The sequence below is a fragment of the Lathyrus oleraceus genome, chromosome 6, assembly GCF_024323335.1.
Source record: "Lathyrus oleraceus cultivar Zhongwan6 chromosome 6, CAAS_Psat_ZW6_1.0, whole genome shotgun sequence".
Classification (NCBI taxonomy): domain Eukaryota; kingdom Viridiplantae; phylum Streptophyta; class Magnoliopsida; order Fabales; family Fabaceae; genus Lathyrus; species Lathyrus oleraceus.
This window is the reverse complement of record NC_066584.1, coordinates 3,911,595-3,924,584: the sequence shown is the minus strand read 5'-3', so window position 1 is coordinate 3,924,584 and position 12,990 is coordinate 3,911,595. Positions and strand designations below refer to the sequence as shown.

General features: G+C 31.8%; 1 long non-coding RNA gene across 1 annotated transcript; it reads left to right on the top strand.

Moving 5' to 3' along the window:
- The first annotated feature begins 2,328 nt into the window (after positions 1 to 2,328).
- LOC127097210 (uncharacterized) lies at positions 2,329 to 5,573 on the top strand. The gene is made up of 5 exons (XR_007792949.1): positions 2,329 to 2,641; positions 2,810 to 2,915; positions 3,019 to 4,154; positions 4,290 to 4,673; positions 4,753 to 5,573. It is a non-coding gene; the product is annotated as an uncharacterized LOC127097210 (long non-coding RNA).
- Positions 5,574 to 12,990: the final 7,417 nt, after the last annotated feature.

Sequence of the window (12,990 nt, the reverse complement as noted above, 5' to 3'; positions counted from 1 at the left end):
GACAAAAAAGTAGTAAAGAACAGATAATGTTGGAAAATTTTCAAAAGTGTTCGAAAAAGTGAAATATTGTTAAAGTGAAAGTTATAGAAATAAATATGTGGGTAGGGAAAAATTGATTTGGTGCATGTTATATGTTATGATGTTTGTCGTCGTTGCATATTGTCGCACCTCGAAAAAATGGGGATACGACTTCAAAGCGAAGCGCGATAGCACGCTCGCAATGATGGACTGAACAGAGTCGCCACCGAACTTTATTTATTCCTAAAAAGGAAAGGGGAAATATCGATAAAACCCAAGAAACAAAACGACAATGATTATGGTCGTCGCAACCAAATCAGGGTTCGGGAGTCGATTACGTGAGGGGAAGGTATTAGCACCCCTCACGTCCGTTGTACTCAACGGGAACCATTAGGTCAGTTGTGTGCGTTAATGTTAGTTGAAATATTAGGCTTTTCAATTTATTGGGTGGGAAAGAAAGAATAAAAGAAAGGAGAATATTTTTGGATTTTTAACGAAGGACGAAACCTAAGTTTTTTATTAGTGGGCCTGACAAGATTTAAAAATCCTGCTCCTACGTATCTCAAAAGAGAAATCAAGGCTTACGTAGTTCTGGGTAGAAAAATGTTTGTTTGTTGGTCGATTTTAGCGAAAGCTATATTGTATCAATCGACGAAAACATTGTTTTACCCAAAACAGATGAGGAGTTGACGCATACCACACATCGAACGGATTTATAAATCTACATTCGGAAAAGCGTCATTTATCTCTACTCAACAATCGTGGCCGAAACATTGTTTTGTATCACTTAAGACAATATATCTTTCATTTATGAAAAAGGTTCTTTGATTAGTCGCACGGCGGCGAGAAAAGAGTTTGATTGGTTGGATGTATTTTGAGCGATGGCGAGAACTTAGATGAGCGAGATATACATCTCGAATCCTAGCCTCAGGAGTGCACGGTATACACCATGTTCCATTTCCATCTTTATTGAAAGAGGTTAAGATAGGAATTAAGTATTTTGGAATTTGATTGAGAAAGGGTTTGAAGAAACCGCATTGACAATTTTAGACGATGGCGAGAGTTAAGATTGGCGAGGCATACGTCTCGAATCTTAACCTCAGAAGTGCATGGTATACACCATGTTCCATTTCCACCTTTATTGAAAAAAGTGTTAAGTAAGAATTAGGTATTTTGGGTTTTGTTGTAAAAAATGACTTGACACAAGAATCAAGTATTGATGGACGTTTAATTTGAATGAGTGTTTGAGTGAAATCAAAGTGGATGAATTTGGATGATGGCGAGAGCTAGGATTGGCGAGATATACATCTCGAATCCTAGTCTCGGGAGTGCGTGGTATACACCACGTTCCACTTCCATCTTATTGAAAAGGTCTTAACTGTAAATTAATATTTTTTGAGTTTTTATTAGAAAAAATGGCTTGACGTTGAATCAGACGTTTGGTGAAAGTTTGAAAGAAATGGAATAGAATGGGAGGGAGAAATGGATTGGTTTGTTTATTGAGAAAATACTCGGCGTTGGATCGAGTCATATTTTTGTATTTTTTTTGGAAATGGTTGATTTTATTCTTGTGTTAGTATCTAACTAAATAGTCAAACAAGTAAAGAAATAAAATAGTACAAGATTATTACACATCGGGGGAGTGGGGTACATTTTGTCAAATGGGGATTCAAAATCACGAAATAATTAAATCGGGCCCAAACAACAAATAATGCAATGCATGAGTGTAAGTGCAAGAGAACCGGCTCATTGTAAGAAAGCCCAAGAGTAAGCTATGTGAGGTTGATGGCGATGCTTAAAAGCAATCGACTTACAAGGGTGTGGAAATGGGCTCGACATTGAATCGAGAAAAAAAATGTGATTTTAATAGTTTAAAATGGTTTTGAATGTATGATGAAATTAAAGGAAATCAAACTTGTGTTATTAAACAATAATGAAACTGTGAGTATAGGAGAAATTATAATAAAACATAAACATAAAAAATGAATGCTAAAAGAAATAAAATGCTATACATGAGTATTGAACCCACTACACTAAAGACCATGAAACTACCCTTTCTCCACTAGACCATTTATGATTAGTTATTATTCTAATGCTAATTTGGATATGTAAACCAAGATAGATTAAAAATTAGAATTAAAATAAAAACTAATATAAAAAAAACAGTCTGTGGGACTACCCAAAAAATTAAACCTAGCCGCCTGGCTGTTGGGTTTTAGAGACTAGTGGATTGGGAATCAAAAATATATGTTAATGTAATATATTAAATGAAAACATTATTAAATGAAAACCTAGGAAGTTTAAACATAAAAAAATTTAATGGTTTCAATGTTTATCCTGGTTTAAAAATAAATTAAAAAAAGAAAATGGAAACAGAGTAACAGACTTCATCGTCCTCGTTCTCTCCCAATCTACTTCACAAAATCGCTCTCAATCGCTCTCCCTATCGCTCTCCCTCAACTCTCAACATCTCTCCATCGCTCTCCCTCAACTCTCAACATCTCTCCATCGCTCTCACCTCAGTCGTCGTCTCTCAATCTAAGCGTGAAAAGATAAAGAAACCATGGTTCCCAAGAGAAAGTTGGACAGGACGGCTCACCTTCGACGGTGACGGCGAGCTCAGGTAGTCCTTGAATCTTCAAATACTGGTTTTTGCTTTGATTTTGGGATTAGGGTTTGTGTGGTATCTTTTTCGCCGTTAATTTTTCGTGTTTTGGGTTTTCTCTGAGAATTTGTTCCGCCTCCCAATCGCCTCCCTCCTCACTGATTTTCTTCCTATTTATCTCTGCAGCTTTAGGGTTTTGAATTGGTACATGGGGTTCAAAAGAGAAAATTTCCAGAAGTGCTTTTTGTGCTCAGAATTGGGTTGTCCTGTTTGATGCTACAATCCGGAAACGGTAAATCTGAACCCATGCTTTCTCCAATTGTTTTGTCTTAATGCCAATTTGGGATATTTTTCGAAATTCTGCAGCTTTGACTAATTAATTTGTGTTACTGCAGTGAAATTTGGAGCAAAAGCTTCTCTGGTTTCAATGTAGCTGCTGATAGAATTTTGGTGACAGGTACGAGTTCTAAACGGAATATGGCTCAATTGGATAGCCCATTGGTGCAACTCTCGGAATGATAAAACGTAGACAAGGTTGTAATCAAGCTTCTGTGTATTGAAGGCTGAAGTTTCGTTGACTGAGCACGAGTTTGTAAAAGGCATCTAGAGTCATGAGTGCAACCTGTCTCAAGCCCACCTATATCAACAGAATAATCGACCAGATTGGATTTTGCAATAACTGTTGTCGTAGGTGAATGAACCATTACAGCTTCCACAACCATATATTTTCTCTGCTTTCTGCTGTTATTAAAGTCTAGCCAGAAAAAGTTTTCGAGCATATACTTGATATTCTTCCGGCTATTGGGGTATCAGCTGTTACACAGATTGACAGTCATTCAAAGCATGTTTTTGAGGATCTTATATCTGCAATTGTTCCTTATTGGCTGTCTAAGACAGATGATGTGGAGAAATTACTGAAGGTTTTCATAGATATATTTCCTGAAATAGTTGAGCACAGAAGGCTATCCATTGTTTTACATCTCCTACGAACTTTGGGCGAGGGTAAAAGCTTGTCCTCATTGCTTATTTTGTTGTTCTCTTCACTGGTTTCAAGGAAAGCCAGCCTCTTCGTCAATATTCAGACGCCAGATGCTTTATCATTTTATACTAAAGAGTGGGAATATAAATTAGCAGTGCAGATTTGTGAGCAGTTTACAAGTATGACCTGGCATTCGGTTTCTTAACATTGGATGGCTTAGGATGAGCGCCAGGCACGGCATCTGACTTTCAAACGAACCAAGACTAGAAGCATCAACAGACACCGGACCAAGGAACTTGCCAACAGATCCGTTATCAGAACCATTATCCAAAAGAAGTTCCTCGAGAACTGCTTTAATTCTTTGCAGCTTGGGAGGAACAACAATGACATCAAAAGGAAGATTATCGTCGGCATCAAGACAACTAACATGGGCACCCGCCGTTATAAGAAGCCTAACAGCATCAATAACATTAACAGACCCACCAGAAGCAACATAGTGAAGGGCAGTGATCCTTAACAAATTTCAGCAGATCTGAGTTATTATGTCTTAGGGTATTGTTTCTTGGCCTCTATAATTTGTTGTCTTTGGGATACTGGCTTAAATTATGTTGAAATTTGATGGATTTTATGATATTTTGAATTTTCTGCTATTTCATGATGTAGCAATCTTTTATATCGAGTTTGCAGTTACGCAAAGTTCCATGTAGATCAACAACACCGGGTGCCAAAATATTCTTAATCTGCCATGAGTCATAAGCTGCATTTACAAAGAAGATTGGTGTACTGATTTGTGCGACCACATTTTGCGGGAAAAACACAGCCCAGGCGAAAGTCTTGATGTGCAAGATGAAGGCAAATTCTTGGGCATTTCCTTCTGCAAACTTCTACTATTTCGTGGTAACTGTAACTTGTTCGAACATTCCAAGGATGAGTTAGGTCGCTTGACAGTTCTTTCCAAATTGAAAGCCGTACCTTTTTCAAAGTCACTACTACCACTGTCATCATCAGAAAAGCTTATCACAAGATTTTTATCATCGCTTGCATGACCAGTCCATGGAGAAGATTTAAGGGGTAACTGGTTCTTTTTTATGCTCTTCTGTGGAACTGGTTGTACGGTTGGTTATACTTTTGTAACACATTTCCACTGCAGGTTTTGGCTCAAACGAGGCTTGGTGATAGAGCAACAACAGCAAGTGTCATGGCAACATCTGGCATCTTGTTCATATTGATATCAATGCCTTGCAACACTTTCCGACCAGAAGAATCTCGTGGAGGCCCGGTAACTGTGACGCTGTTTTCTGTCCACGTAACTTTAGCTCCCATCCTTCAAGAACTTCAGCAAATTTTACATCTCCCTGTAAACTGCTCGTCCCGCAGCCTATAACCGTGATAGTTCCAACGGTAACTTCTGCACCGGCTAGGAAGCAACTGGCGCTAGAAGCATCACCTTCAGTGCTAATAGATCCAGACATTCGCCTGCAGCAACCAAGGCTGCCGTCAAAGGACGCATTGCTGTACCGGCATTTCCAAGGAATAAATTAACTTCATCTTTAGATTCTCTACACGTGGGAAACAATCCCCCACTGTCTTCCACAACTGCTTGTTTGGTTGTTTTTGTCTCTATTAGTGTATATTTATGTTATAATTTATATTATTGAAGTGGTTGGAAGGTTTTGTTTTGTGTAGGTTTTTGGTAAGTTAGAAAATGTTCCTCAGTTGCGTGAGGTCAGAATGGAGGTCTTTTGAAGGCTTGTTGGTTAATAAGGAGTGTTGGCTTGTTAATGTTGAAATTCTATGGACTTAATGTTGCTCTGTTACGATTGTGGTAGGATGGATGTTAACATGGAGCTATTGTGGTTCTATTGTGGTTCGGAATATGATCATAGGCCGTGTGAATTTGGATTGTAATTTTTATAGTCTGAAATTGAAAATGAATGTATGGTATTAATGAATGGATGAAAATTTGGTTGATCCTTGAGTTGAAATGGGTGTTTGGTTATAAAATGGATATGGATTTCTAGAAATAATCCAAGACTAATTTAAATATCAATTTAAATAATAATAAAAAATCAGTAAAAACCAAATTAAAATCAAATTAATCTATAATTTGTTAAAATCACTTTGATATCAATTCTAACATTTATTTGAAAATTAAAATCAATTAGAGTTTGAATCATTAGTAAAATAAACAATTAAGATTAAATTGAAATCTGGAATTAAACTTAATTCGGAATTAAAATCAAATTGAAAATTAAAAAGTCAAATAATTAAAATCCATTTTATAATCAAAAGCACCATGATCAAAAAGGTCTAGACAATGACCAATGTGTAACAAAAATATGGATTTGGGAATGGATGATTGCCTTTGGTCATGAATGTATGCAAATGAACTTTAGGCCATGTGCCAAAATAAAAAAAAATAAAAAAAAATTCAGGACCAAAATCGGGGTATGACACATATTATAGATGTTTGTATATTTATGAAAATTTTAAAGATCTAACATGAACTTTCATGTATGTCTTATGTTATTGCAGATCTTCTTTTGTGTGGGAAAATCAAAAAGACTTCATCGATGAGAAGTTCGATTCACTATATGCATAAGCATTAGAGGGTAAGGAAGAACAACCAAAGAGTAAAGTTGTCGCTACAATTTCCGAAGTTCAAGCAGTAGTTGATCTGACTAAAGGAACAATGGGGCAAGGAGTAAAGCTTGATGACACTGCTATGAATTAAAGTAGCAGATAATAAACTATTTTATTCTAAAAAAAAGTGCATGCAAACAGAAATGCATGTTAAATTTAGTGTACAAAATAAACGGATATAGACATTTTGGACATAAAACTTAGTTGTGTTATATGATATAATATGCTATTGTGAAATTTGTACATGCATGTGTTAGTGGCATCTAATAGATTTAGTTATCTTTAGAATCATGTCAATATGAAAAAGGAATAATTTAATTTGAAAACTGAATTCATTTAAAAAAAATGCATGCATCCAGAAATGTATGTTAAATTTAGTGTACAAAATAAACTGATTTAGTGTTCAAAAAATGCATGCTCCCGAAAATGCATCTTAGATTTAGTGTACAAAATAAATGGATATAAAGATTTTTGAGGTGAAAATTATTTGTGTTCTATGATATAATGCAATTTTGTGAAATTTGTACATAATGTGTTATGCATGCTTGGGGAAATAGCCATTAATAGATTTAGTTATCTTTAGAATCATGTTAGTATGAAAAATAAATAATTTTATTTGAAAACTGAATTATTATAGTTGTTGACAATCAGGGACGGAGTCAAAAAATTTGATCCGTGGGGCAAAATATTAATATATAAATTTATTTTCATTTATTTTTAAAACATAAATTTATTTCATAATTATCTTTTAATGAAATTTATCTTTAAAAAAAATATTTAATAATTTTCTAAATTTTATTATCAATATATATATATATATATATATATATATATATATATATATATATATATATATATAAAGTAAATAATAATGATATGGTTAGATATATGCATTTTTTATGAAATCATAATATTAAGATAAAATTCTATAAATCAATTATTTTTAAAGGTTTAGGGAAATTTCATTTTGAAATTATAAAAAAAACAATTCAACAATATTTTAGTCTTATATATTTTGATTTGATTATAGAAATTAAAAATTAAAAACTAACATTAATTTAGAAAGTAAATATTCATATATTTTATGATTTCCACCTAATTTTTAATAATACATTCATAAAAATAATATTATTTCAATTTATTTAAAATATATGATTTTAATTAAATATATTATTTTTGTTGATTATATATATATATATATATATATATATATATATATATATATATATATATATATATATATATATATATATATATATATATATATATATATATATATATATATATATATATATATATATATATATATATATATATATATATATATATATATATATAATGGTATTAAAGTTTATTTTTTTTGAAAAAAATAGTGGGGGCACATGCCCCCGTAACACTACACTTGCCTCCGTCCCTGTTGACAATGCAAAGCACAAAGTTTAAAATAGAGGAAGAAAAGTCCAAGGAGATCCATGAAAAATTATGAAAAGATTTTCAAAATCCGATGTTGAATGTGCATAGTAGTGATTCATCATCTGACGATGAGGAGGAGGAATACTCAGAGGACGAATTCTATTGGGAAAAAGAGATTTCGATATAAAGCTCGAAAGAATGTGATGGTATGATTAAAATTTTCTGATTTCAAACGCAATGAAATATTTAAAATGCATTGACGTAACGTTGATTTTTTTTTTGTATGTCGTAACATTTTCCGAAAGAAGTGACGAAGAAATGTCTCTGTTGGAACCAGAAGGTAATAGAGTTGATTGATTTAGACACAGGGAAGAGTTGCCATGCAGAAGTTTATAGTGCAAGGAGAAATAAAAAGATTGTGAAAATCGAGAAATTTATTGAAAGAGGCTGGTATGAGTATGCAAAGAAGAAGAGGCTGAGGAGAGGAGATAAGCTTTGGTTTAATATTAGTCATCTTCCAAATCAGGTTTATGTGTCAGTTTTAAACAGATGAGCATGGTGACTTTGCTTGAGGTGTGTTTGATGGGCGTGAGATACTTTTCGATGAATATTTGGTAGGTTTGGTGGAATGATATAGTAATCCACTTTTTGTTATTGTCATGAATTTGGTATTATTTTGAGGTAGTTAAATTATTTTGTTATTGAAGATGTTAAAATGGTTCCTATAAAGTGTACTGAAGTAAGTATGTTGTTGTATTAAATGTGAAAGTGGTTTATTAAGGTTATTCTTTAGTAATGATACGTACTAATTGATGATATGTGATATAATATTGTCTAAATGTTTAGATGTCCATTACTCAGTGTGTATTGGTGATGCAATGTTATTTATTTAGGCAGGTGGAAATGCATAATTTAACAATAAGAGTCGTATTCTATGCTCTTTAATACATAGTTCGTGAATTGTAAAAAAAACAAAAAATGGTTGATTTTAAGATATTGATCAACATAGTGTTCAAATGTGAAATAGATTTTATGGAAGTGTTTGATTTGTATTATTCCTACATAACATTGATAATGAATATAAAGTAATAAAGAATATATTTTATTGAAAGAATTAAAAAGCAAGAAAATAGTAAAAATGTGTAACAAACAATATATAAGTATGAAATGGAAAAAATCAGAGAAATAAAAAGGAGTCGTAGTGTGAAACATAATTGAAAAAAAAACCTTGGAGAACTTAAAAACAATATATATATATATATATATATATATATATATATATATATATATATATATATATATATATATATATAGAGAGAGAGAGAGAAATACGGGTCCGGTCCGCTGGATACCCGTTTTGCTTGCACTTTAGTGCAGAGCGGATCAAGGGTTTAGACTTTCACCCTCTTTTGTATGTCCCGTCCGCCCCATTTTCTTTGTGGGTTTTTGCGGGCACGTGAATTTACATACTTTTGTGTTTTTAGGTTTAAAAAGTCCAGTGTCCGCGGGTTTTTCCCACTCCGTCCCCATTATTTTTTGGGGCGGACGTAAATTTTAGACATGCATCCTCAACCATGTCTGTCCTGCTCAATCCTGTTTTTTTGCGGGCAGGCCTAAACGGGGCGGACGCCCGTTTGCCACCCCTATATAGAGAGAGAGAGAGAGTTGGGAAAAACAATATTTTAGGTTTCAATGTAGTAAACAATAATTATTATAGAATTGAATCAAAATGAAAGATAATAAGTTTTGTAAATTAAAATAGTGTGATATAGAACTGATTAGTGGCAGTAGCATGTTTAAAAGAAGGTAAGAATTGAAACCATACATAATTAAAAAATAAATGATGTGTAGATACAAAAAATGGACGTCATTAGCTGAGCAGCACTTCAGAAAATGACTTTAACTAAAAATGATATCAACTATTGTATCATAAACGGATACATTAGTGATATGTGGAAGTGACACCAAAAAATAACATGTAATTAAAAGAAAATGGGGTAAGATAAATGTAAAACATAAAAAAAAATGAAGTAACTGTATATTAGCAATGCATGCTAGACAGTAAGTTTGCAAATAGGCTTAAAATTTTAAAAATGTAATTTGAAATGTGAGTAAGTGTAGAAATATATTCTTAGTATTAATAATGTTGAAATTTGATCTTACTTCAGATTAGGTTATATATGAATCTGATTTATTATTTAAAAAATAAAAGTAATGCATAATGAAAATATGAAATTATATGTCATATTGGATAAGATGAAAAATAAGTAAATTAAATATGAGTAGAACTACATACCATTTATATGTTATTGAAAACTTCTTTGTAGGCAACGTTAGCAGTGGAACACTTGGGATTGTTGTTTTCACCCTGTATTAAGATTTTGATCCTTTTTTTACTTCTTACCCTTGAAATTGTCACATATACCTGGTCATAACTAAAAACATCTTTTGGTATATAGAGTCCAACCCAATTCAACGATTGTCCTTGAGATTTGATAATGGTCATTACATATAATACAATGATCGGAAACTATCTCCTATTTAATTTGAACGGCCAAGGTGATTGGGATTGGAGCATATCCATTCTAGGAATGTAGATCACTTTGCCATGGCCTTTTCCATCCATAATTTCAGCTTCAAGAACATTATTTGTCACTCTTGTCACAATTAACCTTGTTCCGTTGCACAAACCTTCAGATTGATCAATGTTTCTCATAAACATAATGGGGTTCCTACTTTTAATTTAATGTTATGGTTTGGAAATCCAGATGTTCTTAGAGAGCTGAAGAATTCTAGACTAAGGACCTCAATAATGTTGTTATCATGAATTTCATATCTATCAACTGAATAAGAGCTATAAGAATCCTTGGTTTGTCCTATATTAAAAAATATTTTTAATTATAGACAACCAATAAAGATGAAATCATAGAGTTAAATAAAAGAAATATATAAAAAGTTTAATTGGTATGAAAAGTATACCTATCATCATTTCAAGTATATGATTATTAATTTGATCAACAATTTCAATGGTTGATGTTAAGATTGCTCAACTTTTGAGATAGTCGTAAGATTTTATAAATATCCATGAAAGCGAGATAAGTACTTTCTATAATGTGTCAAATTTTTCAATTAAAACGGGGAATATCATATCAGCATAACCATCAGTTGGTTCATAAACCCTACCTTCACCTATTATTAAAAGCCAGGTTGAAAACTCAGCAATATCATCTCTTTGTTGATTACCTTGACCTCCTTGCAAACGCATATTTCATGTTAACGTCAAGACCTCACAAGAATTCTAAATGTAAGATGCATTGATGGTAGAGTGAACAATATACGATCTACTCCCTCTTTAGATAATTGACAAAAATTGTCGGAAATCTCCACCAAAAACTACAACTTTACCAACAAACACTTCATCAGAGTTGCTATAGTTACTCATGATATCCTTTAAAGTTTTATCAAGAGTTTAAAAACAATATTTTTTTCATTGGGGCCTCATCCCAAATAATCAACTTGGTTTGGCGAAGTAGTCTGACATGGTCATCATCATAGTCAATCTTGCAAGTTGAATTTTCCAATGTTGGCACGAATATTTTAAACTTAGAGTGAGCAGTTATATCGACATGTAATAAGAGAAAAGCTACTCCACTTGAGACCACGGTTAATACAATTTCATTTTTAGACCTCAAAGAACTTGCAAGTGTTTTCCACATGTGCGTTTTAGCGTACCTCCATAACCATGTAAAAAATACTCTTTTTTTTATTGTTAACTGCTAACATGATTCTGTCATAGATGTTGTGTTTCTCATCTAAAAAACTAGTAACAAAAAATGATGAATAAACCTATCTAAATATAAAACAAATATAAAGATGTAATTGTATACTTTAAGTAACCTGTAACAGTATTGAAAAGAGCATTGAACTCATATTTCATCACTACGACATCATAACTTATCTCTTCATAGATGAGTCGATTTCCCAATTGTTGAAGTACATAATCATTTGATATGGAATTGGTTTGAAATCTGTAAGACTCCTCCGATTAGTTTAAAGTAATTTTTCAATCTCAATTAATGTTAAATTATGCAATTCCTCTTCACCCAATAGCAATTATGTAGGAAGAAAGAAAGACTTAAATAAGTGCAGCAAAGATTACAATACATGTGCAGGAAAATGCTTTATTAAATATGGCATGGAACATAAATTGTTGGAAAGTGTATTTTAGAAAGGGCTTAACCTGAATTATTTGTCAAAACTATTTGTTTGTGCAATAGAGCATCTGATAACAAAGTCCAATTTTTATTTCATACATGTGCAGGTATGTTTATAGTTCCAAACAACAGCATAACGACAAACAACTTTCTAAGAAAATGTCCAGAACTCTATTGAATGATATCTTTAATAGCCCAAATGTATTCCTCATTTCTAAAATTTGATAGTATACATGACTGAAACATTTTAAAAAAAAAGTGGTATGAGTATTTGTAGTAATAGAAAATTTTCTCTTTTCTATCTGTCTTTTTTCAATCCTCTTTGAATTTTTTTTTCCTTCTTATTTACTATGAAGAAGATACACAACTCTTCTTTTTCTACTTTTTTATGAAATAATCTTATATTTTTATTATAAATATTTTTTTATTTTTTTAATAAAACTGTTAGACAAATTAGATGATTATCAATCATTTATATTTTATAGATTTTATTTTTATTTTGCAGGATTGATGTTGTTCATCACATCCTGCCCTGAAACTCCAAATGTCATTGAATGTCATAAAAGTGTCTATCATGTTTGTATATTTTTTGCTTCTATTATATTTTCCTTTTCTATAAAAATACACAAGTAACTAATAATGGCGTAATATAGTTTTATGAAGGATTAAATACAAGGTTAAAAGAAGAGAGCATAAGTAGTGTGAAAGATATAGAGAGAAAGTTAAATATGATTAAGGGTTAGCTGCTAATTACTATTAGATAGTTGTCTGTTATTTATCTCTAACCATTCTAAAAAATTATTCAATAGTTTATCACATTTCTATAATTTATCTATACTTATAAATAAAAACAAAATAAAATTCTTTTTATTTTAGTTTTTTTACTTTCAATTTTAGCTTTTTACATATTTTGTTTATAACTTAAAACCCGTACACTTATCCACAAATGAGTAATTTGTTATTGTTGATATTTATGTTATTTATGATTATATACAATTCTTTTTTAAACTAATTTAATTTTTTTCTCAAGCAACCACCTTCCTTCTTTCTTCAACTCTAGTTTTATTTTATTATTTTTATTCTTTAAAAAGGGATGATTTTTGAGTCAAATTTTGATT